Below are 27,850 nucleotides of genomic sequence, written 5' to 3' on the forward strand. Positions count from 1 at the left end.
TAGTACTTATTTTAAAGTGTGAAGCAGCAGATGAAGAAACCTTCCATTTAACAAAAGGGAGCGAAGCCCGTGGTTTCAGTCTCAGGAAATGTGCTTCTACCACTCCTTTAAAGCTATGAAAGTTAATTTCACAGCCTTGGGGAAAGACGTTTCCCCTAAAGATCAGAACCTTAAGTTGGAAGTTGTCATTTGATCTATAACTTAGACTGAAGGAAAGTCTCTTGGAGTGCTTACTGTGTGCCAGACACATTAATCATAGTAGTAACAGCTGACATTTAGTGCATCCTGGGCAGGGCACTGTGCTTTTAGCACTTTAAATATCTTCTTCAGTCCTCAGAATAACTCCAAGAGGTAGGTACTATTTTCATTTTTTCTGTTTAAAGATGAAACCTTAGGCCCCAATCTCATGCCAAGTAAGTTGTAGAGCTGAGTGATAAGCTCAGTCTGTCTAACTCAGGAGCTTTGACTCTGAACCACTAAATTTTCTGTTATACTGATAATTCCCTGGACTGTGTGGCAAAGAGGGTGGTCTTATTTCATGAAGGGAGTGGGCTCAGAGAAGATACCTAATTTACTCTCGTAAGCCTTGTGTTGGAACCAGAACTCAAACCTGGGCCAGTTTGAAGTGAAAGCTTATGTTCTTGCCACTGAGTGTATCTTATGACCTCTTAGAGTACATTACTGTAATCTGATTTACAAAGGTCTTTTTATTTCTTTTGTCAGCTGCCCTCTGTTTCTGGAGGGAAATTGTTGAAAGAGTTGATTTTTGGTTCAGCATGGTGGCTCACGCCTATAATCCCAACATGCTGTGTTGGCCAGGGTGGTCTCAAACTCCTGACCTCGAATGACCCACCCACCTCAGCCTCCCAAAGTGATCCACCCACCTCAGCCTCCCAATCTATTAAAAATACAAAAATTAGCCAGGCATGGTGGTGCACTCCTATAGTCCCAGCTCCTCGGGAGGCTGAGGCAGGAGAATCACTTGAACCTGGGAGGTGGAGATTGAGGTGAGCCGAAATCACACCTCTACACTCCAGCCTGAACAAGAGAACAATACTCTGACTCAAAAAAAAAAAAAAGGTAAAGTTGATTTTTTAGTTGCTTGTTAGAAACTTGTTATGTTGTCCGCTGGCAGCGACGCTGCACCTGGTTGTAGTTCTGAGGCTGTCTGGCCAGAGCCCATTGGTTTAGTCAATACGGGCTACCTCCTTAAGCTGCTGACACCAACCTGGCTTCCAAGATCTGCATTGAGTTCCAAGCGGGGAGGAGAAGCAGATATTTGTTCTTAGTGTCCAGATTCCATTTGTTCCTTTATAAGTGTTAACTCTCTCCATGTCAGTAACAAACTACAAAGTATGGGGTTGTGGTTAAGTACAGAGCCTCTGAGGTCAGACTTGGTTCTGTCACCCGCTCCCTACTAGGTGATTGAGGTAAGGCTTTTAACCATTTTTCCCCTTGAGAGGGTCTGGCTCTTGCTCATGCTGGAGTGCAGTGGCGCAATCATAGCTCACTGCAGCCTCCAACTCCTGGGTTCACCCGATCCTTGTGCCTCAGCCTCCGGAACAACCGGGACTACAGATGAATACCACTGCACCTGTTTAAAGGCTCTTAACCTTTCTGAGGCTCAGTTTCCTTTTCTGTAAAATGGATGGATGTCCTCATGGGTTATTGAGGGGCTCAAATGAAACAAACAGGCCTTAGATGCTTGGAATGGCATCTAGACATGGTGGGTATTCAGGAAGTGATGGCAGTGGTGGTGGAGATAGCAGTAACTTCTCTGCTGTGTGGTCCTTCTCTTCTGTTACAAAAGACCAGGACCTTTTGTAGCAGGTAGAGGTGAATGTTCTCTGGAGTAGACTGTTGTGTTAATGCTCTGAATTGGATATAAAGTAAAATTTGGGATTCCCTTTATTTTGTAGGCACATGTGAGTCAATAAATCTCCTTGTAATTTAAATACTATATTGTCAAATTCTATGTTGTACTTTTTTATATTCCTTAAAGCCTTGACTTTTGTTGGAAATTCACTTGGTTGTGTTGAACAAAATATTTGAGGACATTTTTTAATGATTAGCTTCGATACTATCATGAGCCTTTAAGTTCTTGTTGAACTTATAATGTACATTTCATTTCTTAGATGGAGAAACTGAGGTAGGAAGTAGGGATAGCCTTCGCCTAAGGGCTATTGACTAAAGCATGAGTGAGCAGGCTTTATAAGGGCCAGAAACAGGTTGAGCATCCCTCATCTGACAATCTAAAATGCTCCAAAATTCAAAACTTTTTGAGCACCTACATAACACAAGTGGAAAATTCCACACATAAGTACTTAACACAAACTTTGTTTCATGTATGGAATTATTTAAAATATTGTATAAAATTACCTTCAGACTATGTGTATAAGATATATATAAGACATAAATGAGCCCAGCCTGGTGGCTGATGCATGTAATCCCAGCATTTGGGAGGCTGATGTGGGAGAATCGCCAACCCAGGAGTTCGAGACCAGCCTGGCCAACATTATGAGGCCCCATCTCTTTAGAAAAAGAAAGAAATATACATCAATTTCATGTTTAGACTTGGTTCTCATCCCCAAGATATCTCATTATGTATATGCAAATATTCCCAAACCAAAATCCAAAACATTTCTGGTCCTAAGCATTTCAGATAAGGAATCCTCAACCTGTAGTAAATATATTAGGCTTTTTGGGCCATATGATTTTTTTTGCAACTGTTCAACTCTGCTGTTTCATCACAGAAGCAGCCATTGATAATACATAAATGGATGGGCATGGTATGTTCCAGTAAAACTTTATTTACAGAAACAGGGTGGTGGGCCCTAGTTTGTGGATCCCTAAACTGAGGGAACATTTTAAATTCTATCTCATAATAAAGGCCTACCTTGGTCCTGCATCTCTCTGTGTACATTTATTAAAGGTTGTTTTTCCATAGGCTTCATTCTCAATCTTCTTTTCACATAATACATCCTTTGCTATAAAATGATTTATAGACCAGGTGTGGTGGCTCACTTCTGTAATCTCAGCACTTTGGGAAGCCAGGGCAGAAGGATTGCTTGAGGCCAGAAGTTTGAGACCAGCCAGGGCAACATATCAAGACCTCGTCCCTAAAAAAAAAAAAAAATATTTAAGAATTAGCCACGCATGGTGGCATACACTTATAGTTCCACAGCTACTTGGGAGGCTGAGGCAGGAAGAGCATTTGAGCCCAGGAGTTCAGGTTACAGTGAGCTATGATGATGCCACTGCCTTCTAGTCTGGGCAACAGAGTGAGACCCTGTCTCTGAAAAATGATAATACTTAAAAACATATGTATGCATCTTTAGTTGAATTGTTTCCTAAAGTAGGTTAGGGTAGGTGCCTGCCTTCCAAATATCTCTCTAAGACTATCCCAACAGGCCTCTAAAACTTTGCATGTTCAATGCTGATTTTAGTACTGTTCCCTCCAAATTCACTGCAGTCTGTTTTTTTGTATATGTTCACTTATCTATTGCCCAATAGGGGAACCTGTGTGTCTTAACAACCTCCCTCATCCTGTTTGTTCGGTCCTGTTTATTGTCTCCCCCGACCCTGCCCTCCATCGCTACCAACCCTATTTGATTCAGGGCCTCAGGATCTTACCTGGACTGTTGCAGATCATCTTACAACTTCAGGCCTCCCTGCATCTCGTCTATCTCCTTCCACTCTGCCTTTCATCTTGGCTGCCAGAGTGATCCTGGTTTTGTTTTGTTTTGTTTGTTTGTTTTGTTTTTTTGAGACAGAATCTCACTCTGTCACCCAGGCCGGAGTATGGTGGCGGGATCTTGGCTCACTGCAACCTCTGTCTCCTGGGTTCAAGTGATTCTCCTCCCTCAGCCATCCAAGTAGCTGGTATTACAGGTGCCCACCACCATACCTGGCTAATTTTTGTGTATTTTAGTAGAGACAGGGTTTCACCATGTTGTCCAGGCTGGTCTCAAACTCCTGACCTCAGGCAGTCCACCCACCTTGGCCTCCAAAAGTGCTGGGATTACAGGCGTGATCCTGTTTTTAGTACATCTGATTATGCTGCTTCCTGCCTAAAACTCCTTTTTTGCTCTTTAGCACCCTTGGTTTAAAGCCTAACCTTGTTATAAAAAATCAGTTTGATGGAGAGGCTGATAGATAGGTCAGCCGTGGTATAAAAGTCAGTTTGATAGGTAGTGCCTTCCTACCATCAGTCTAAGATACAGTGCTATGCTGTATGCCTCCCCACTCCCCTAACCTTCTCAAGGGACACTTCCTAACTCTTCTACAGAGTCGCTTTCTCTTTTGGGTAACTTTATTTATTTAGCTTGAGAGAGAATCTTGCTCTGTCTTCCAGGCTGGAGTGCAGTAGCACAATCTTGGCTTAGTGCAACCTCTGCCTTTCAGGTTCAAGTGATTCTCCTGCCTCAGCCTCCCAAGTAGCTAAGATTACAGGCGCCCACCACCACACCTGGCTATTTTTTGAATTTTTGTAGAGATGGGGTTTCGCCATGTTGGCCAGGCTGGTCTCAAACTCCTTACCTCAGGTGATCCGCCCTCTTCGGCCTCCCAAAGTGCTGGGATTATAGGCCTGAGCCACCGTGCCCAGCCACTGTTGTTTATTCTTCAGTATTCTCCTCAAGCTTTGCATCTTCCTCAAAGCCTTCCTTGAACCACCTGCCCCATATTTGTCTTAGACCCTTTTCCTGTCTTCTGTATGCTTTAATTGAACCCTTTGTTTTCCCCTCACATACACTTTATGTAATCAGCTGTTTGCTTCTGGCTCCAACTCCCACCTCTTTCAAGCTGCTCCTTAAAGGATAGATTCTGTATCTTACTCTTTGTCCCTAGCTCCTAGAACTGTTTGTCTTGCATATCTGGGCTTAAGCATTATGAAGAAGGGGGGGGGGTGTTAAATATTTATTACTAAAGAGGTGGGGCCATGTGTGTTTATATATTTTTTAATACAGACAGGGTCTCATTATGTTGCCCAGGCTGGTCTTGAACTCCTGGGGTCAAGTGATCCTCCCACCTCAGCCTCCCAAAGTGCTGAGATCACAGGCGCGAGTCATCCTCCTGGCTCATTTATCTCTTTTTGCAGGAATTCTTATTTCTACTCTTCCAGGGCAATTAGAAGCAAAAGGAAAAGAACCTTGGACTGGAGTCTGGTAGAAAGAATGCTCAGTGAGCAGACCTGGGGCTCTGAACTGTTTCCTTGTATGTTTTTCACAGCCTTGCAGCTCACTCCTTGGAACAGTGGTTCTTCGAAGTGTAGGTCAGAAGCTCATGGAGTGCTTCATTAAAGTGCACACGTCTGATGAATACCTACCCCCTGCCCACCCCTCTCTAGTTATCAGTGGAGTAGGAAATGTCATGCTCCTGGTGATTCCTGTACATGCTTCTTCTTCCCATTTCCAGTCATTTTTCCCACCTGACATTTTCTCCCTGCTCCTTACATTACATAGTTCTTCATGGTCTTTCTTCCTGTGTCTTGCATTCCTTCTCTGAGAGAGAGGGGCTCCAATTGCAATGAGGTGCAAATGATGGTTTGTTTTAGTGTCTCCATTAAAACTCCAAATGCACTTACATTTTCTAGTGAAAGCATTGGTATAGATGATGGTTAATATTCCAGAGTTAAATAGTATACTTCAGATATAAGTGAGTTAAATTGGCTTTTATATTTGGGAAATTACATTCCAAATTCTAAGCAATGGACTTAAGAAATTTTGAAACAAAACTTAAGGCTCTTAGTTAAGGACTCATCGAGTCAGATCTGCAGTAGAGAACATCATTCTGTACCTCCTGCCATATCCCCTTCTTGTGACCCCCATTTCTTCCCTTTACTGGTAAGAAACCAAGGAGCAGACAGTCTTTCTTGGGGATAACCAGACATTGGCCCCTGGAAAGTGGGTTGGAAAATTGGAAGGTGATGCTCATTCATGTTTCTCTGCAACTAAATCAGATGGGTTCAAAACAATTATTTGCTATCATATTTAGCAGTATACTTAGCTAGTTTTGAGATTGAGCCTATGCAGATAGTTAGCTGGAGCCTCTAAAAGAAGAAACCTTTTTATTTTGAGTGAGTGACTGCTTAGTAATCTACATAACAAATGAACCATTTTGCTTCAGAGACGTGAAATAGGCATCTATAAATGAATAGTTTCTGAAACTGAAGTTGTTAAGACAAAGTTCATCTTTTCACAGTAGGGTTTCTCCAGAAAACCCTCTTTTCTCTATTGAAATGCAGCTAGTTGAACTAGGAAAGCATATTCCAATAATAGGCCCATGCAATTAGCCTTTAGTATAATGGAATGAATGCTGGAATTTTTTGTGCATTATCATCATCAATTGGTGTTAGTCCCAAACCACATAATAGCTAGAAGCCTTGATTGAGAGACACAAACAAAGGTTTCTTATTCATGGGCATGCTTTAATTCTTGAAACTAGTAAAATGTTAGGCCCTTAAATCTTACACTCTTTTGATAACCATCTACTGATGGTAAGATTGAGACATGGTGCTTCAGAATTATGTCATTCTTTTGAGTTAGAAGAAATATCGAACTCTTCATATAGTGCCATACCCAAGCCAAACCTTGTATAGAAATGACATGGTGGTGTGCTGGTGAATATTGAACAACCACCCTGGGGAGGGGGTAAAGCCCTGGTTTCTAATGTTTGCTGATTTCTGAGGTATAAATACTCCATCATGGCTGGTTTCAGGCTACTAGTGTTAGGTTGCTAAAGTTGGAGAAAAATGCATATAAGCAGCTGTCTTAAATTAATCTCAGCTATCAAATGTTCAGGATTTTCCAGTCTGTTTTTTTTTTAAAGATGAGGTTTCACCATGTTGGTCAGGCTGATCTTGAACTCCTGACCTCAGGTGATCTGCCCACCTTGGCCTCCAAAGTGCTTGTATTACAGGCATGAGCCTCTGTGCCCAGCCGTCTAGCCTGCATTCTTAATGGTCAGCTTATTCTTGTCTTTACCTTTGTTTTTTAAAAATTAGTTGTTTACGGAGGTGTAATATATGCAGTAAAATTCAGCAGCTTTAAATATATACATTTGATGAGTTTTGACACATGTATACCTCTCCACAATCATGTTATTCCATACCCTTTCTATACACAGTTGCCAGATTAATTTTTCTAAAATCATGCTTTGCATCTGTTGTCTACCTGAGCACAAAACCTTTACAGGCTATGTACTGTTCATAGGCTAAAGTACAAACTTCTGTGGTCTGGCTCGCTACCACCTTGCTTTTCGTCTACTTACCTGTCTTTATGTACCACAGCCTGGCTATGTGAACCCCTTATTCCAGTAAAACTGATTAGCCGGTTCTAGGCACAGTTTCTGTATCTGTGCCTTTGTTCTCAGCTGCACCCTGCCTACGATATTTCTTGGACTTCATATTCCTTCTTGACTACTTGGCCTTTCCCTAAAGTCTGGCTCAAGCCCCATTTTCTCACACGATCCAGGCTTTGCTGATTACTCCTGCATCCTGACTGCTATCATACCACTTGTTTTGGCACTTAACCATCACAACTTGTGTTGAAATTCCAGAGGCATTTTTTGGAGTCGTTCGATCTTACCCAGCAAAGTTGTAAACTATGATGGGGTAGGAAATGTACAACATGGTTTTAAGCAGTTTGCTAAAACAAAAACAACAAAAACCTAATAAATGGCTTTTGATGATGATAAACCTTTAAGTAGCTCTTCTAACTCGGTGAGTCACAAATTCAGTGACACTACTGGGGAGATTAGTAGTCTGCTATAGCATCCACGTAGAAACCGAAGCTCTGGTCTCTTCCAGAGCACAAATGTGTAGTAATGTCTCTCAAAACCAGTGTTAGTCATTAAAATGCACATTGGAGATTTTATCTCTGCCTTGAAAATTCATCCAAAGGTAGTTAGCATCATGGACTTGGGACTTTTGGCAAGGATTAAGTGTCTAAAGTAGGTCCCAAAAGAAACTTCTTTGTTTCTTTCAACCAGCTTTATTGCACTTTTTGAAGTACTGGTAAGAGGTCAGGAGGGTGTATCTCATTGGTTTCCTTCCTGTCCCAGGAAGCCATATTATGGTATTCTGAAAGAACTTTTGTCTTTTTCAGTAACTTTATTATAAGCAAATTGTTTTTCTTTTTTTTTTTTCCCCATCATTTGCACCTTGGAATGTTTTTCTTTTTAAAACTTGTGTTTTCTCTGTAAGACATTGCATGTATTTATTGAAAGCAGACATTAAATGATAACCTAGCAAATACTTAAAATAATTCTAGATACGTATCTGTTTCTCAGGATACCTTGTAAGTTCCTCTTTCCTTAAATATAGGCTTTATTCAGGGCTGGGCACAGTGGCTCACACCTGTAATCCAAGCACTTAGAGGCTGATGCTGGCGGATCACATGAGGCCAGGGGTTCAAGACCAACCTGGCCAACATGGTGAAACCCTGTCTCTACTAAAAATACAAAAATTAACCGGACATGGTGGCACATGCCACCCAGCTACTCAGAAGGCTGAGACATGAGAATCACTTGAACCTGGAGGCAGAGGTTGCAGTGAGCTGAGATGGCACAACTGGGCAACAGAGCAAGACTCCATTCTCAAAAAAAAAAAAAAATTGACTTTACTCAGGGTTTCACAGTTCATCCTTATCTCTTGGTAGTTAGTACCCTTTTCTTGGGTGATTTCTTCTATTATTGCCTGAATGTGTTTTTAGAATAAAAATTTCATATCTCTTGAGCTCTGGTCTTAGATGGCCAAATACCTATTGGACATCTCTTTGCTGCTCTTCGGAGACCCCAGATTCAATATGTCTTAAATGGAACATCTCTTTCAGTCTTTTTTTATTTTTATTTTATTTTTTTTAAGGCAGTGCCTTGCTCTGTGGCCCAGGCTGGAGTACAATGGCACTATCATAGCTCATTGTAACCTCTAACTCCTAGGTTCAAATCATCCTCTGGCCTCCTGAGTACCTGGGACTACAGGTGTAAGCCACTGTGCCTGACCTCTCTGTAAGTCTTAGGCCCTCTCTTATTCCTCAATTGCTGAATGGTATTACCATCCCCAGATAACTCAAGCCACAAACCTTGGAATCATCCTTGGCTTGTCCCTCTTCCTTTTCTTTCTGTATCTGTCAGGTCCACCTCAAACATTTCTTAAAAAAATCTTTTTCCTCCTCTCTGTTTTGAGTTCTGGCCAACCTTATTCTTTGTGGGAAAGGGGACTCCCCTGCCTTCCAAGCATCTAATTTGTGAACTAAGAGCAGATCTACTTCCATGGCATCAGATTAAACAAGCTCATAAGACTATAAGGTACAACTGGAAAACCAGCATATAATTTTCATTATGTACCAGTGTGTGCTCCCTATAAGTTAACATAGGTAGGATCCCATACTATAACTGGAAAGAAGGTTATTTGAGAAGGAATTAAAAGCAATGAGATGAATCAAATGTATAATGGTCTGACACAATCTGATGATGCCACCATCTCATCATATATCTGTCGTGACCAGAAAACTCATGTCTGTGAACAAAGACTCCCTTTTCTTCCCTATCCAGTTGCTTCAGTGGCCCCTGCCAGTCTCTTTCATTCTTCTTCCGTGCTTGCAGGGGTGACCCTTTTGTGAGATACCTTGATTCTTTGCATGTCTGAATACATTCATTCTGGCTGTACTTGAATCTTGCTATGTGGGAAACCAGATTTTCTCTTTCAGATGGCTTGTACTCCCCTCAGTCAAAGTGTGTTCTCGAGTTAAACTCTGAGGGGCCATCTTATTTCATGTCCTTGGAAAAAACTTCACTGTAGCTGCCATGTAAGAGCAAAATGCTATTCTCCCATTGCATTTGGCCAGCATCACCACCTCTTGAAAACAACTTTGGCTTCCCCACCTCCTGGATGAGGACAGAAGCACCTTCAGTGTGCCTCCTCAGCATTGCTGGGTCATCTTCATATCACTCTTATCTTCCTCTTTGGTAATTGATTGTTCATTTCACTACTAAACTTGGAGCTTTCAGAGGGCAGATGCTCTCCTATTTCTAGATCCTGCTGTCTAGCATAGTGTCTGGCACCTACTCACACTATTCATTTAACCAGTTTCTGTTGAGCATCCACTATAGGCTAGGCACTCAGCTAAGCAACAGGAATAAAAGCAGATGGGGTTCTTGCCCTCTTGGAACTCGAATTTTGTTCTAGGTGAGGGAGGATATAAACAGACAAAATAATACTCATGATAAAACCTACAGGGAAATAGACAGTAGAATGAGGTAGAGAATAGTTGGGATGGTCTGTTGGGCATGTACTTCACGTGGTCAGAAATGTCTCTAAGGAAGTGCCATTTAGACACATCATAAAGGCCTGGTGCAGTGGCTTACACTGTTAATCCCAGCACTTTGGAAGGCCAAGATAGGAAGATTGCTTGAGGCCAGGAGTTTGAGACCAGCCTGGCCAACATAGTGAGTTCCCATATCTATTAAAAAAAAGACACACTGTAAAGGATAACAATCAGCAAGCTATCTGTCAGAACAGGGAAGTCAGGGCTGGGCAGAAGAAACAGCCATTGCAAAGGCCGTGGGAAGGAAGAGAGCTTACTGTGTTTGAGGAAATGAAAGACCAGTGTGGCTAGAAAGGCAGAGAGGAGGCGTGTGGCAGACCGAGAGCATGTCAGGCATATTGTGGGCTTGGATGAGTGAAATTAGACAATTGTCGATACAGTGAGTGATTCACATCGTTAAGATTTGTTCGGAACTAGCACTTGGGATTCTACATGTTAATTTTGCACATTCTTTTCTGGGATGTTAATACTTAATTATTGAAAGATAACCTAGAATTTATTATTTTTTTAAGAGACAGGGTATCACTGTTGCCCAGGTTGGAGTGCACATGCCAGCGTGCCTTGTACTACCTGTAGCCTTGAACTCCTGGGCTCAAAGGATCCTCCCATTTCAACCTCCTCAGTAGTTAGGATAACAGGTGTGTAACACCATGCTCAGCTAGTTTTGTTTTGTGTTTTAAATAATAGACATGGGGTCTTGCTTTGTTGCCTAGGTTAGTCTTGAACTTCTGGGCTCAAGAAATCCTGCCTTGGCCTCCCAAAGTGCTGGGATTACAGATGTGAGCCATCACACCCAGTCATAGTTTTAAAATTTTGTAGAGATGAGGTCTTGCTGTGTTGCCCAGGCTGGTCTCAAACTCCTGGCCTCAAGTGGTTCTCCCACCTGGGCCTCTTAAAGTGTTGGAATTACAGGGATGTGAGCTACTATACCTGGCCAAGAATTTCCGTCTTTATGTGAAATATATCCTACAAGTGCAGACACTCTTAGGATGTTCCTTTTCTTGTCTGAATTTCTGTCCCTCAGTAGCCTGGAATATAGCTATATTGAGAGTTTTCTGTGTCGTATTGAGAATTTTCATATAGTCTTATTAACTATTGTTGCATTCTGCTGGTTGATCTATTTTAGCACAACTATTGAAATAAATACTGTTCATTTAATGCCACATCCTTATCTGAATATCAGTTCAAGGATAAGCACAGCTGAGTCATTTAAGCTTGTATGAGTACAGTTTTTGAATTTTGTTGATGGTGCTTTAAACTGTTTAGATTCTCTGTAGGTGCAAGCCTTCTTTCCTCCCCTGTTCTCACATTTATTCTGTGTCCTTGGCTGCACTAGGTCGCATATGCATTATTGAGGTTAATGGGAAGCCAAATGCGGAGCCGGGAGCCACAGTGAGTAGCAACTCTACTACTCACCAACAGTCCGACCTTGGACAGTGTTGCAGCCTGACAATGTATTCATTTTTTATAATGAAAACGATACTTGCATGATAGGGTTGTTGAGAGGATTAAATGGTGTAACATATGTAAGACACTAACATTATCTTGATAGAAGCTTGGTAAATGTTTGTCACCTGTTAATCCTCAGCTTCCCCATAGGGTGAATGTGCTTATCCCCACTTTTGTAAATGGTGTGGGGAGGCAAGGCTTAGAGAACATTGCTTTAGGCTGGTGCTCTTCAGTCACTGGGGACTCTTGTTAAAATGCAGATTTTGATTCAGTTAGTCTGAAACCTGAGGCCCAATGTATTTATTTCTAACAAGCTCCCTCACCTTAACTAGGGAGGCCCTAGGCTACTTACCTAGGAAGTGGGGAAGATGGGCCTCAAACCCAGGTTTGTTCTACTCCTAAGCCTTCCCCCGTCCCATAAAGCTTCTCTTATTCTCACTTCTGAGTTTTTTGTTTGTTTGAGATGGAGTCTCGTTCTGTCGACCAGGCTGGAGTGCAATGGCACGATCTCGACTCACTGTAGCCTCGCCTCCCAGGTCCAAGTGATTCTCCTACCTCAGCCTCCTGAGTAGCTGGGATTATAGGCACCTGCCACCACGCCTGGCTAATTTTTTGTATTTTTAGTAGAGACGAGGTTATGCCATGTTGGCCAGACTGGTCTCGAACTCTTGACCTCAGGTGATCTGCCTGCCCTGGCCTCCGAAAGTGCTGAGATTATAGGTGTGAGCTACCGCACCTGGCTGTGCAATGGGTTTTGTTAAGAGACTTGTATGTTATTTAAACATTCCTGGCTGGGTGTGGTGGCTCACAGCTGTAATCCCAGCATTTTGGGAGGCCAAGGCAGGCGGATCATGAGGTCAGGAGTTCTAGACTAGCCTGACCATCAATGGTGAAACCCTGTCTCTACTAAAAATACACAAATTAGCCAGGCATGGTGGCAGGTGCCTATAATCCCAGCTACTGTAATCCCATCTACTCAGGAGACTGAGGCAGGATAATTGCCTGAACCTGGGAGGCAGAGTTTGCAATGAACCAAGATCGTTCCACTGCACTCCAGCCTGGGCAGCACTGTGAGACTTGGTCTCAAAAAACAACAACAAAAAATCATCCCTCAGTCTACTAAGATCTGAAGTTATATTTTATTCATTTGCTCAACCTTTACTTAAAACTCTTTGTATGCTGAGTTCCCTTTTTAAAAATCTACTTTGAAAAAAGTAGGACTAGATGAAAATGGGTTAATAATACTTAATGTTGTCTATTGGACAATTATTTGTTGTCTCATCATCTTAAATGTTCCACATTGTTCATCTCTCTCCCTGTCCCCAAACTTGCTCTTGCTACCCCTGCCTGCCTTTTATTTTTATTAGAACAGTGTCATCGGCCAGGCACAGTGGCTCACACCAATAATCCCAGCACTTTGGGAGGCCGAGGCAGGTGGATCACTTGAGGTCAAGAGTTTGAGACCAGCCAGGCCAACACGGTGAAACCTAGTCTCTACTAAAAATACAAAAGATTAGCCAGGTGTGGTGGCAGGCACCTGTGTAATCCCAACTATTCAGGAGGCTGAGGCAGGAGAATCACTTGAACCCAGGAGGCAGAGGTTGCAGTGAGCCAAGATTGCGTGTTGCACTCCAGCCTGGGCAATAAGAGTGAAATTCCACCTCAAAAAAAATAGAACAGTGTCATCACCTGCCAGATTAGAAATACCAGATATTCTTGAGTCTTTCTTCTCCCTTACGTACAATTAGTCATCCAGTTCTTTTAGTTCTTCAAAATCTCGTTGAAATGTGGCTTCCCTCCAGCCCATCTGCTACCTGTCAGCTCTCACCTATGTAGTAGCCCCCACCGACCTCTCTCCCACCAGCGTCTCCCTGTGGCACTGTGCAGTCTCGCTGTGGTTCATCTTCCTAGTCAGAACAAGCCTGAGAGTGCCACACTCCTCCAGAAGCCCTGTGGTCTTGGTAGAGAAAGGCAAATAGGTGGCTCAGAACAGACTTGAACTAGACTGCCTGGGCTCCTATCCTTCACAACTCATCAGCCCAAGAGTGAGAAAGGTCAGTTTGCTAGGGAAAACATTTAAATACAAATACTCATCTTAATGTGTTTAAACATGTTGAGACAGTTCTGTAAAAGGTGAGGAACAGGCCGGTCGTGGTGGCTCGTGCCTGTAATCCCAGCACTTTGGGAGGCTGAGGAGGGCAAATCACCTGGTCGGGAGTTTGAGACCAGCCTGGCCAACATGGTGTAACCCCGTCTTCACTGAAAATAGCCGGGAATGGTGGCCTGCGCCTGTGATCCCTCAGCTACTTGGGAGTCTGAGGCAGGAGAATCACTTGAACTCGGGAGGCGGAGGTTGCAGTGAGCCAAGATCCCACCACTGCACTCCTGCCTAGGCAACAGAGTGAGACTCCATCTCAAAAAAAAAAAAAACAAAGGTGAGGAACAAATTAAGGATAGATACATTGGTTTCTTACTAATTTTGTGTTTAAGACAGTGCTTATTTCCTTGGGGAAAAATACTGTAAAGAAGACAAATTTTAATCTGTATGGCTCAGAAGTGAATAATATTTATATGGTCATAATGTAATCTCTGAATAGTGATTTGATCAACAATGGTGATATGACTATTCCATGGAGAGGGAGAAAGAACATGGGGGTGAGGTTGAGAAAGTCATTTAATAATATTTGAAACTATAAAATCAAATAGTTTATACAAATGTTATGTAGATATAGTGAATTTCTCTTCCATGTGTTTGAATTATCTTCTGTGGGATCTCACATTTAGTCAAGGATAAACTATGGCTTTTAAGCAAATTGGAGAGTAACATATGTTACATGAATGTTGGATGTTGAGTGACTTAAATCCATGTCATTCTTTTGTGAGAACACATTATTTTGCATGCTGTAATAGCAGAGTAGTTTGGAATAAGGAACTATTTAAAATATCAGGTCCACCTAAGAAATAAGAAATTAACTTCATATCCTATTTGGGGCATAGATTTATTAATTTTTTTTTTTGAGATGGGTCTTGCTCTGTTTCACAGGCTAGAGTTTAGTGGTGTGATCTCAGCTCACTGCAGTTTCCACCTCCCAGGTTCAAGCAATTCTTTTGCCTCAGCCTCCTGAGTAGCTGCGATTACAGGTGTGTGCCACCATGTCCTGCTAATTTTTGTATTTTTGGTAGAGATGGCGTTTCGCCATGTTGGCCAGGCTGGTCTCGTACTCCTCACCTCAAGTGATCTGCCTGCCTCGGCCTCCCAAAGTGCTGGGATTACAGGCCTGAACCATGGTGTCCAGCCTTATTGGGACGTAGATTTAGAAGTACAAACACTTTTTAAGTATTTGAGATGTAGGTAAGATACTACTATTTGTTGTTTAAGTGATGCCATGATAGACTAAACTCTGTCCTTATTTTTAGTTTTTTCTGGTCAGGTTCTGGAGTTAACCTGTCTCATAGATTAAGTGAGATTTAATTGGTTAGCCTTCTCTTTGAGATAGTTGATGAAAGGTGCTTCATATCTTAGTAAGTTTGTGTTCATGAATCCTGAGCACGTGCATGTGTTGTGTTAGAGAGGCAAGAAGGAAGGTCAGTAGAGCAAATCTTTGTGAAAAGCGTGCTTTTCCCCCTGGGTCACGAAGCCAGGCCTCTGGTGGATTGGTGAACAGCATGAGAGGAAAAAAAGCACCGGGAAATTTAAGCTGCATTTGGCAATTGAGGTGGTGTGTAAAGGTGAACTTTATTTTACTATAAAAGCTTTGATATTGGTATTGGTGAGAGCATGAGGGAAACAGGTCTGCTCATGTGATAGTAGTTAGAAAGTAACTGGGTGCAACCTTTTCGAAGGATATTTAGGCATTATTAAAATTAGGGATACAGCCCTTTGAATAGAAGTTCCACTTCTAGAAATTGCAGGCAGCTACTTGAAAAAGTATACCAACACACATGTACTGGGATGTTTATTGTAACTAATAGCAAAAAAAAAAAAGCAGCAGACAATGTTCACTAATGGATGTGAAATTACGGACAGGTAAATGGTATATTGACATTATGCAAGCACTGAAAAAGGAGCTGAGATCTATATGTCCTCAAACTTATCCTCCATAGATGCATGGGCAGAGGTATTTTACAGAACAGTTTGTACCTACATGTCTTTATGTGTGTGTATATAAACATTTCTATGGAAAGTGCATAAGCCATGGTAGTATCTGGGCAGTGGGACTAGAAGTTGGGGGGGGTGGAAAGGCTGTTTTTTAAGCCCCAGCCATGTTTTTTAAAAGTCAAGAGAAAAAGCCTACAATTCAACACTTGATCTGATGGGGTTATTTGGTTGTATTGAAGGTGCTCTTGTCTTTCAGGAGGGGCTTTCCACTGCACCATTCCCTCTGATTGCAGCACCAGCATGTCTCACTTGGTGGCACCTGAACCTGTCAGTTCTGTTTGTCTCTGTGGTGCAAATACGAGAGAAGGAAACTCAATAGTTTTGTCACCTTTTCAATGTCAAGTTTTCTTACTATGTATACATCCACTGTTGTGTATGTGTGTAGGTTTGTTTTCTGTTGTTTTGCTAAATAGCTTGTTTTTTTTCACATTCAATTCAGGAAGCACTCCTTGTGAGAAACTTGATTTTTAATGTTCTTCTCATACTTCATAATAATACAGCCTTTATTCTTACTGTTGATGCATACTTAAATCTCAAACTTCTACTTAAATGATTAGGTTGGTTTTCATGTCATTTATTTATCACTTCCATATGTCCTAATTGTACCTGACAGCTCATTTCTTAACTGTGTGTCAGTCATTTCTGTTGGTCTTGAGCTAGCAGTCTTGCTAATACGGCAGGCTGGCTTTTTCTCTGAGATCTATCACCTGTTACTTGTATAATGCTGAAAATAGCTCTAACCACTCTTGTATCACATTGCACACCTAGTTACAGTCTACTTTCACCTCCCTTGACTTTCCAGGGTTTTCTTATTTACTTACATTGGTGTGATTTTCTTGTGGTAGGGAGTTTCTTTCTGTAAAATTATTTCTTTTGCGTATTTTCACTAGGGACTTTTTTTTTTTTTAAAGCAGTATTCAGGTTTCTGTTGAAAGTTATCGCAGTTCTTTCATCCTAAATATTGATAAAGATAATAAATACAGGCAGCTTGTAATAGTTATCCGAACATATTGTCAAATAAAGTATTTTCCTATTAACTACACTTCTGTATAATTTTTAAGCAGAATTTCAGTCAAGAAGATACTGCTATTTTTCCATATCTCTTTAGATTACTTTCTGATTTTTTAAAACACTGTTTATACAAGTTTTTATCAAACTTCCAACAGATAATGGGTACTACTTCTCATAAGTCTTCCAAAGGGACAGTGGAAACTGGGCCCAGTTGAATAAAGCCATATTCGTTTGTTTTGGAACGCAGGGTTCTCTGCATGTAGATTGCATTTAGCACTGTCTAGTGTATTCATCTGTAGTTTCAATTTTTTCAGAATAAAACCTTGACGATGATTTTGAACCTGAACTTTATTCCTTTGCACATGTATTGCTTTAAAAAGGCCAAAGTCTAGTATTCTTCCCCCTTTTAAGTTTTATGAAATCAAGGTTAAATTATTATTAGTGCCACTTAATATTTGACACCTGCTATGCTTAATGAACTTGGAGTAGTAAAGGGAGCAGCAGGGGTCAGCCATCCATGTTATATAAGATAGAGAATGAAGGGGCTATGATTAGAGCTTTAGAGTAGTGGGTTCTCACCTGTTATAAAAGTACTCATTTTTTATTATTGCATATGTGTTACCTTTCCTTTTTCCTCTGGATTTATAGGCATTTATATTTGAATTTTAAGAATTTTCTTGAGATTATATTACAGAAGTCATTAAGATGGGGAATCAGTCTCTAGAGACATAAACTGGCAGTTAGTGTAGGGAAGGAAAGGAAGACAAGACATGGTCTGGTTTGTGGAGTGGGATCTTTGAGTACGTGGCTCCGTGACTTTGGGGTACTGAATATAATGTAAGAGGAGGGAGGTAATGTCGTATCTAGCATCTCTTCCTGCTCATGTCTGTGGTCTACTATTCACACTTTGAGCATCTTTATCTGCTGGAGGGGGTGCCACTGCTTGGTATTTATTCTTACCCACCACTCTACAGAGGTAACGATTTGTCACTGTGAAGAATGCCAGAGAAAATATTTCCTCGTAAAATTTAACTGCTTACTGTGAATGATTCATATATGTCTGATTAAAATGTCTGTGAGTAGAGATTTTTATACACTGACTTAGCTAAATGCCATTTTCATTGAGTGGCATTGCCGTCTATATGTCAAGTTAGAGTAAAAACTATATTTAAAATGGAAAAAAAAGGGGGGTCCAGGCAAGGTGACTCACACTTATAATTCTAGCACTTTAGGACCTGAGGTAGAAGGATCACTTGAGACCAGTAGTTTGAGACTAGGCTGGGCAACATAGGGAGACCCCATCTCTACAAAAAATAATAAATGAGCCAGATGTGGTAATGCATGCCTGTAGTCCCAGCTACTGGGTTGGCTGAGGGGGAGAATCATTTGAACCTGGGAGAGTCGAGGCTGTGGTGAGCTGAGCTGAGATTGCACCACTGCACTCCATCCTGGGCAACAGTGAGACCTTGTCTCAATCAGCAAGTAAATAAATGCAATGAAAAGAAATAAGATGAAAAATGGAAACAGCGTTTTTAAAGTTTTTTTTTTTTTGAGATGGAATCTGGCTTTATTGCCCAGGCTGGAGTGCAGTAGAACGATCTCAGCTCACTGCAAACTCTGCCTCCTAGATTCAAGGGATTTCTCCTGCCTCAGCCTCCCAAGTAGCTGGGATTACAAGTGCCCACACCACCACACCCAGCTAATTTTTTCAATTTTTTAGTAGAGATGGGGTTTCACCATGTTGGTCAGGCTGGTCTTGAGAACTCCTGATCTCAGGTGATCCACCCGCCTCGGCCTCCCAAAGTGCTGGGATTACAGGCATGAGTCACCGCACCCGGCCAACGTTTTTCAGAGAACATTGGAAACTCGAATACCAAAGGCACTACATAGTTATTCCATCAAGTCATATTAAATTTAGCTTCGTTAATATTGCGAAGTTGCTTTGTGATGAGCACTCTGAGTGGTACAGCAAAGGCACATACAGCCCAAAAGGGGAAGTAGGATGTTTTTAAATAGATGTTTTGGGGAAGAGGAGTTTGGGGGAAGAAATAAATAGATGTCTTCGTTAGGATTTTGCAGAGGGCCACCTGATTATTTGGATGTTTTTATATCATTTATGAGGAAATTATATATTGCCTATGACTTAGAAGTTTTCAAGGTGAGATGCTGTTGTGATTTTTTTTTTTGAGACACAGTCTTGCTGTCATCAGGCTGGAGTGCAGTGGCATGATCCAGCTCACTACAACCTCCGCCTCCTAGGTTCAAGCAATTTTCCTGCCTCAGCCTCCCAAGTAGCTGGGATTACAGGCACTTATCACCATGCTTAGCTAATTTTTGTATTTTTAGTAGAGACAGGGTTTCACCATGCTGGCCAGGATGGTCTCAATCTCTTGACTTTGTGATCCTGCCACCTCGGCCTCTCATAGTGCTGGGGTTACAGATGGGAGCCACCGCGCCTGGCCTGTTGTCGTTTTTAAGGTTGTGATTTCTTTGTCTTAGCAGCCTGTGATTAGGTAGGTTCTGCCTTTGGAATGACAAGGCTCTTCCTGCATGTTTCTCTCATGTGCACAAGGGTTTCATCTCTCCTCAACCCTTAAGGTTTGCAGGTCTAGGTCTTTGCCTGTGCTTCCTTTCACGCCATAGCCCCCACATAGAGACTCTGTGACAGACATAACTAAATGCCACCTGGGACTTCTGTACAGCATGTCAGACACACAGCTCATTGTTTCCCTTCAGGCTTACGGTTAACCAGGAAAGATTTTTGTTGTCTCTGAAAGTAATTTTATAATTTCCTGAGAGCAGAAAAAGTGGATTTTAATTAAGTACCAGATGTCTTTTAAGGTCCTACCTTCTAGAAGTTTTCCAAAAAATTTTTACAACAATTTTTCTAGATTTAGAATTTCATTGCGGACTTGTTAATGTCTCTGAAGTGTCTCATGTCTTGAGAATCTGGCAGGACTTTATTTTTTCTCTGCAGTTCAAAGTTGTTTTCCAAGTTTGCAGATTTTAAACTGAATGCTTGAGTAGCTGATAGTTATTTGACAGTGAGTGTTACTTTTCTGTATAATTAGTATGCCACTCTGAGAAAAGAAATTTTTAAACAATTACGGGAATTAGATATGAAACAAAAGGACATCATTTTTTAAATTTAGAAACAGGGTTTTATTCTGTTGCTCAGGCTGGAGTGCAGTGGAGTGATCATGGTTCACTGCAACTTTGACCTCCTGGGCTGAGGCAATCCTCTCGAGTAACTGGGACTATAGGCACATGCTACCATGCTCAGCTAATTTTTGTATTTTTCATAGAGATGGGGTTTTGCCATATTGGCCAGGCTAGTCTCAAATTTCTGAGCTCAGAAGATCAGCCTGCTTTGACCTCCTGGAGTGTTGGAATTATAGGCCTGAGCCACTGGTCCTATTTGCTTATTAATTTATTTTTATTTTATTTTATCTTTTTGAGACTGAGTCTCTCTCTGTTGCCCAGACTCACGTGCAATGGCACAGTCTTGCTCACCACAACCTTTGCCTCCCAGGTTCAAGTAATTCTACTGCCTCAGCCTCCTGAATAGCTGGGATCATAGGCATGCACCTCCATGCCTGGCTAATTTTTGTATTTTTAGTAGAGACAGGGTTTTGCTGTGTTAGCCAGGCTGGTCTTGAACTCCTGACCTCAGGTGATGTGCCCGCCCTGGCCTCCCAAACTGCTGGGATTACAGGGTGCAAGCCACCATGCCCAGCCCAAAAGTAAGCTTTTGATGAACGCTTTAGAAGTTAAGAGAGTAATATACTGTTTAGCTAATATACTGCTAAGTTATATACATGCATTTGCACATTATGTAAATTTATAATTTTCAGTTGCAAGTAAGTAAATATGCACTATTGCCATAAAACAGCAAAGCAGTGAAGTTTATTAAGAGGCTATTGATATTCATCAGTAGCCTTCTAGCTTCTAAATATCTTAAGGTGCGTGACTGAAATTGGAACTTCTTTCAAAATCTTTGTTTCGACGATATTTTCTTGTTATCAAGATGACATCATTATTTTTCCCTGTTTCCCTTCACTTTTCTCTCTCTCAAACTGTTTCTGCAATTGGGTCACTCTGACTTTGACTGTCTCACTTTGTAAATCTGCCTTTAAAAATACTTTGTTGAGTATAGGGGTGTGGTACTTAGATTTCTGATAAGTCTGAAGTTTTTTCTATGAGTCAATTTTTTTTTTCCAGTCTTTTTACTTTATTATTTGGAAGTCTGATAGAATAATATATTCAGGGAAAAGCTAAGCTGAGTATTCAGGATACCATAGTAAGTTGCCAATTTTTATTTTTATTTTTTTGCTTCTGGGCAATACATATTTATTTTGAAATGGCTATTTTTAAGTGCTACTTCCCTTACTCAGAAGCTGTTTGACAGCTTTGGCCAACTATTATAGTTGTAAACTTGCTAAAAGTTGATTGGAGTGTATCTTTCTTAGGATATATTTTCCTTTTTTTTTTTTTTCCTACATACAGTAATTTTATGAACTTCGGTTACCTGATTTTTCTAGCCTATTGTAGATACGTTTTAAAGGATAGTAGCCTTGTCACATCTCCCAAACATAGCTGAAGGTTAAGAACAAAGAGAAGGCCAGGCGCAGTGGCTCACACCTATAATCCCAGCACTTTGGGAGGCTGAGGTGGGTGGATTACCTGAGGTCAGGAGTTCAAGACCATCCTGGCCATCATGGTGAAACCCCATCTTATAAAAAATAAATAAATAAATAAAAATTTTAAAAAAGAACAAAGAGAAACCAGGAAAAGAACCCCTCAGTGCAAGGACTTTAGCATAACAATGGGGAATTTTCTATAGCAAAAAATAAGTATATTTCTTATTTGTTCCTAAGGGCATCCTTGTATTTTATAGTACAGTGTAGCAACTATTATTCATAATGATGACCCAGCATCAAGAAAGGGTGTAGTTTGCTTTTTTTAGTATTCTGCTTAAGCACGTAGGAAAAAACCAAAACTATAAAGAGAAAAAAAAACCCTATGTTAAAAAAAACCTTTGAATTTTAGTTTTGTGGCAATTCATTTAGGCAGAGTTCTGTATATTTATTTTTACATTTAAAAAGTTCCTGTCGTGTCAGCTGCTGGGCCCAGTATCTTTGGATATACAGTATTTTATTTAATTTTCCACAATTCTGTGAATGAGGTAATGTCCCTCCCCCCTTTGGTTAGAGATTAAGAAACAGGCTCAGATTTAAGTGATTTTCAAGTTGACTTTAAGTCATGAGTTTTCCAGCTGTTTATAACGTATTGCCATTTGATTTATCTACTGATAACCTCAAATTTAGTGTGTTCAGAAGTAAACTTATTAATAGTATCTTTCATTAGAAAACTACTTCCTGCTCTCCTGTGTTTCACTTCGCCATTAATAGTATCACCTTTGGCTGGGTGCAGTGCCTCATGCCTGCAATCCCGGCAGTTTGGGAGTCCAAGGCAGATGGATCACCTGAGGTCAGTAGTTGGAGACCAGCCTAGCCAACATGGTGAAACCCTGTTTCTGCTAAAAATACAAAACTTAGCGGGGCATAGTGGTAGGCACCTGTAATCCCAGCTACTTGGGAGGCTGAGGCAGGAGAATCACTGGAAACTGGCAGGCAGAGGTTGCAGTGGACCATGACTGTGCCATTGCACTTAGCCTGTGCAACAAGAGTGAAACTCCATCTCAAAAAATATATATGTGTGTGTGTGTGTGTGTGTGTGTGTGTGTGTGTGTGTGTGTATGTATAGTATCACCTCACCTGTCAGGCAAAAATTATATTAAGGTCTCAACTTCATTCCAGTGTTCATATTATTTTAAAATTGCTTTAAATTTATTTGTTTTTAAGCAGCAGAGTCTATTTGTGTCACCCAGGTTGGAGTTCAGTGGTGCCATCATAGCTTACTGCAGCCTCAAAGTCCTGGGCTCCAATAATCCTCCTGCCTCAGCCTCCAAAGTAGCTGGGACTACAGGCTTGTGCCACCCTGCCCAGCTCATTTTTTTGGTATTTTTGGTAGAGACGGGGGTCTCACTGTGTTGCCAATGCTGATTTCTGACTTAACTCCTGAGCTCATGCGATCCTCCCCTTTCAGCCTCCTGATTAGGACTATAAGCGTGTGCCACCATGCCTGGCTAATTTTTAAAAATTTCATTTTTGTAGAGACTGGGTTTTGTTATGTTACCCAGACTGGTCTCAGACTTCTGACCTCAAGCGATCCTTCCACCCTTGCTTCCCAAAGTGTTGGGATTATAAGTGTGAGCCACTGCACCTGGCCTCATGTTCATTTTATATCGAGTGTCTACTGCTTGCTGGTACTCTTGTCTGAACAAAATAAACAATTCCTGCCCTTATGGAGCTTACACTGCAGTAGGAGATAAAAGTAAAATATGTAGTATATTGCGTGGTGGGCATGTCAGGAGTATGTGGTTGTAAATAGGATGTCCCAGAAAGCCTCACTGAGAGGGAGACATTGGAGCATATATGCTTTGTTTACACTTAGAAATTTAGAGATTGATTTAGAAATTAGAAGATTGATTTGGAGATCCAGTTTTTGGTTTCTTATGAAAATTAGACATTGTAGCAATGTTGGAGCTTTCTACTGGCTCTGCCAGGTCTATTCAGCTGTGAAGGCCTGTGAGGGCCCCGTTTAATCTCCCATCATTCCTGTCGCTATTATCTTAGTTGAGGCCTTGAATATTTCTTTTCTACTGTTTTGCTTTAACACTGTTTATTCCCACTTTTAGCCAGTCCTACACACCACAGTGGGTTATCTTTGTAAAGCACACATAGATGCACTGTGCATGGAATACTGTTTCCCTGTTTGCCAGATAAATCCATACTTCGGAGCCCTCTATAATCTGGTCTTGGCCTACTTTCTAGTATTCCCTTGGTCCACTCATCAAAATAAATATGTATTGTTCTCAATTTTGTGGACCAGTCGTATACTGAACCTTTGCATTAAATTCCTTCTCCCACCTCAGCGTGTCCAAATCACACTCTGCTTAAGACATTCTATAAATCCTTACCTTCCATAGCAGACCGTCCCTATCCCTCCCTCCAGGCTAGAAGAAATTTCTCCTACTCTGAGCTATAGAAGTGCTTTATGCAAACTCTTTCTGCACTTCCTAATGAACAGATCTCCTGTTCCCTTGCTAGACTTCAAACTTCCTGAAGACAGTCTCTGTTTAAGAGTAGTTTTTATGGCTGGGTGCGGTGGCTCATGCCTGTAATCCTTAGCACTTCAGGAGGCTGAGGGTGGGTAGATCACTTGAGGCCAAGACCAGCCTGGCCAATATGGTGAAACCCTGTCTCTATCAAAAATGTAAAAATTACCTGGGAATGGTGATCCACACTTGTAATCCCAGCTAGGGAGGCTGAGGCAGGAAAATCACTTGAACTTGGAGGTGGAGGTTGCAGGGAGCCGAGATCACACCATTGTACTCTAGCCTGGGCAACAGAGCAAGACTCTGCCTCCAAAACAAAACAAAACAGTTAGTTTGCCTTATGATGCTTACCTGAAAGGTGTATAGAATATTTAGGAAACCAACTCTGATTAGAAATAAAGCCTCTTTGATCTTTTGCGGATCTAACAGAGCTAGACTATATTCTTCATAACTCAGTTTAATAGGTTCCTGTTAATTCTTAAAAATAGTTTTGGGGGGGATACACGGAATAAAACTGCTTGAGCTTAGAAGATAATGACACAAGTATGTTGTTTTGTTTATTTGCCCTTGACATAGTATTGCCTCCCAGGTTGAGATAAATGAATACAAATATGCCCTAATTCTTTTTATTTTTTTTTTGTCCTCCCGCTTATTTCTTTTTTTCTTTTGAGATAGGGATCTTGCTGTATTGCCCAGGCTGGAATGCAGTAGTCCAGTCACGGCTCACTGTGGCCTAGACTTTCCAGGCTCAAGCAATCCCACCTCAGCCTTCCAAGTAGCTGGGACTACAGATTGGAGCAAGCTACCATTCCTGGCAAATTTTTAAAAATTACTTGTAAAGACAGGGTTTTGCTATGTTGCCCAGGCTGATCTTAAATTCCTGGGCTCAAACAGTCCTCCCACCTTGGCTACTTAAAGTGCTAGGATGACAGGCGTGAGCCACTGCAATGGTCCCTAATTTTTATACATATGGATTTCATCACTGATTGAAGCCCACCCTGCCCCCATAGTCTTTTCTCTGTGCCATTTTTCTTTTTTTTCTCTTTATTAGCAATCTTTTCCCAAGTTATGCTTATTTTCTGAATAACTTTTATTTCTGCCATTCAATTAAATAAAAAGTTTCCCCCTCTTCATTTGAAGAACATTAAAAACCTTAAAATTTTTTCAGCTCTTATTTCAACCAGGAGCCTTTCTATTGGACATAACCATTTTTCCTTATCGTTAAAGAGCATATCTTTAGTTAGGATGTTGCCCAGAGGCTGTTTGTCATGGATGTACAGACACATGCTTGTCTTTCTTCCATGTGATTGAGTTTTTCAGACATCCTTATGAAGCCACTTAAACTTGTTTCCTTCAGAATATTAGCTATTGATTGACTGTCTTGGCAGAGTATGCTTCTCTTTCAATGTAAAGTCTTTGTTTTCTTTTTTTTTGAAATGGAGTTTCACTCTTGTTGTCCAGGCTGGAGTGCGATGGTGCGATCTTGGCTCACCACAACTCTGCCTCCCAGGTTCAAGTGATTCTTTTGCTTCAGCCTCCCTAGTAGCTGGAATTATAGGCATGTACCACCATGCCCGGCTAATTTGGTATTTTTAGGGGAAATGAGGCTTATTTTTAGTAGAGATGGGGTTTCTCCATGTTGGTCAGGCTGGTCTTGAACTCTGGACCTCAGGTGATCTGCCCATCTTGGCCTCCCAAAGTGCTAGAATTACAGGCATGAGCAGCCACGCCCGGCCAGTCTTTGTTTTCTTAAATACTAAATCACTTGCTTTTTTTTGGTCGTCTTCAAACTGTTAAACCTCAGAAACATTTTTGTCTCCTTCAAACTGTTATATTTCAGGAAAACTTAGATTGTTTCATAAATGTTAAGAGAGGACGGGCACAGTGGCTCACACCTATAATCCCAGCACTTTGGGAGGCTGAGGCAGGCGGATCATGAGGTTGGGAGTTGGAGCCTGAGCCACATGGTAAAACCCTGTCTCTACTAAAAATACAAAAATTAGCCGGGCATAGTGGCATGCACCTGTAATCCCAGCTACTCAGGAGACTGAGGCAAGAGAAACTTGAACCTGGAAGGCAGAGATTGTGGTGAGCCAGGATCACGCCACTGCTCTCCAGCCTGGGCGACAGAGCGAGACTTCTCAAAAAAAAAAAAAAAAAAGTTTAAGAGAGCTCTAGTAGCTAAGTTCTTCTAAACCTTTATGCCTCTACAAAGCTAAACTTTTGATGATAACTATGTTATTAGGTTTTTAAAGAACTTTTTATTATGGAAAACTTAAAATATAAAACAAAAATAGCAAGAACAGTGTAACAAATCACCGTGTGCCACTAGGACTCAATCATTAACATGGGATTCAATCATTAACATTGCTGGGCTACTACTATTTCTTCTCTACCTCTCCTACCCACATTGGGTTATTTATTAGCCAATCTTAGATACCTTTTTATTAGTAAATATTTCCATTTATGTCTCTGAAAGAGAAGGATTCCTTATAAACATATCCCCCAAAAGCACTATTTTTGTGATACTTACATATTAATGGATTAACAGACATATTTTTTTTTTTTACAAAAGAAAAAACAAAACAAACCAGATAGTGAAAGTTGCCAAGTTTCTTCAGCTTTTCTAGTGTGATTCATCTCCAGGAGAGTAGGAAACAGCTGGGTCCGAACAGAGAGAGAAATCCACGCAGCTTGTTTCTGCCCTGTGCACAGAAGCACATTCTTCATGCCAGGGCCTTGTTTCCTTCCACACAGCTCAGGGAGGGCAGCCTTTTATGAACTTGTTACCAGTAAATTTAGATACAATGGTCCCTGAATCCTTGGTCCTTGACCTGTTATTGTCAATCCTATGGCACAGACTTTGCCTTTGGCTCCCTTTCTGTAAAATTTCAGAACTATATAAAAATCACTTGTAAAACCCTGATAGACACATTTTGCCAAGAATATAATTTATCTCATGACAGTTTGGCATTTGCCTTTAAATATTAGATTGTGTAATCAGTAATGCCTTTCAGGGAAAATAATGTGGTGGTTGGCTGGCACTTTAAACGTGAAATGGACTTAGGTTCTTAGAACCGTTAATCGTCATTCTACACAAAGTGGTGATACCCCTTAATAAGGAAATACTAAATGTGTATAAAGTAGTATTTGTGAATAAGATCAAAAAAGGTGAATATAAAATGTGATTTATGGTTTTATTTAGTGAGTTTTTACCAGAACGGCATCTGAAGGGTATTTTATATTTTTAAGCTTTGAAACAGAAAAAGTAATGAGGCACCTTCTAGTGAGTCCCACCAGTCTCCCAGCCTGACCAGCACGCCCAGAAATAGGTAATTAATTTTGTCATTTTAACCTGCCTTCGTATTGCCTTCCTTGCCCTTGACTTTGCAGCAGAGAGGAGAAAGAAACTCGTGGTCTCTACCATAAATACACATTGTAACAGCAGTGAAGTAATTATTATATTTTCTTTGTGGCAAGTCATTCATTCAGTGGTGATGAAATGGCTTATTTTTAATGCAATGTTTTTCTTTAGACTAAATCTATTTCTTTTTTCTATATCATTTTGTGCTTGTACCATTCCAAGGCAGCATAAAGTTAGCACAGCTTCTTATTTTACCATTTGGTTAAAAGTTTTGAAAGTTTAGTTCAGTTTGCTTTTGGGTTTTCATATGAGGTAGACTATGAGAACTCTTTAATTTATGATGTGATGTCTGATTAAAGACA

At 41.0% G+C, this 27,850-nt stretch overlaps 1 protein-coding gene across 9 annotated transcripts in view; it reads left to right on the forward strand.

The window, feature by feature from the left end:
• Positions 1–27,850, forward strand: part of UBE2H (ubiquitin conjugating enzyme E2 H) — a 115,129-nt gene that overhangs the window by 34,864 nt on the left and 52,415 nt on the right. For 3 of the 9 annotated variants that reach the window (XM_078343772.1, XM_078343769.1, XM_078343771.1), the window contains one exon: positions 27,377–27,456. The exons of 5 other annotated variants lie outside the window; for them this stretch is intronic. The gene's annotated coding sequence lies outside the window, so the exon portion shown is untranslated. Of the gene's footprint in view, positions 1–328; positions 27,457–27,850 lie in introns of those variants that run through there. One more of the 9 variants, XM_078343768.1, reaches the window with a different exon arrangement.

The sequence above is a fragment of the Callithrix jacchus genome, chromosome 11 (genome assembly GCF_049354715.1).
Source record: "Callithrix jacchus isolate 240 chromosome 11, calJac240_pri, whole genome shotgun sequence".
Classification (NCBI taxonomy): Eukaryota; Metazoa; Chordata; class Mammalia; order Primates; family Cebidae; genus Callithrix; species Callithrix jacchus.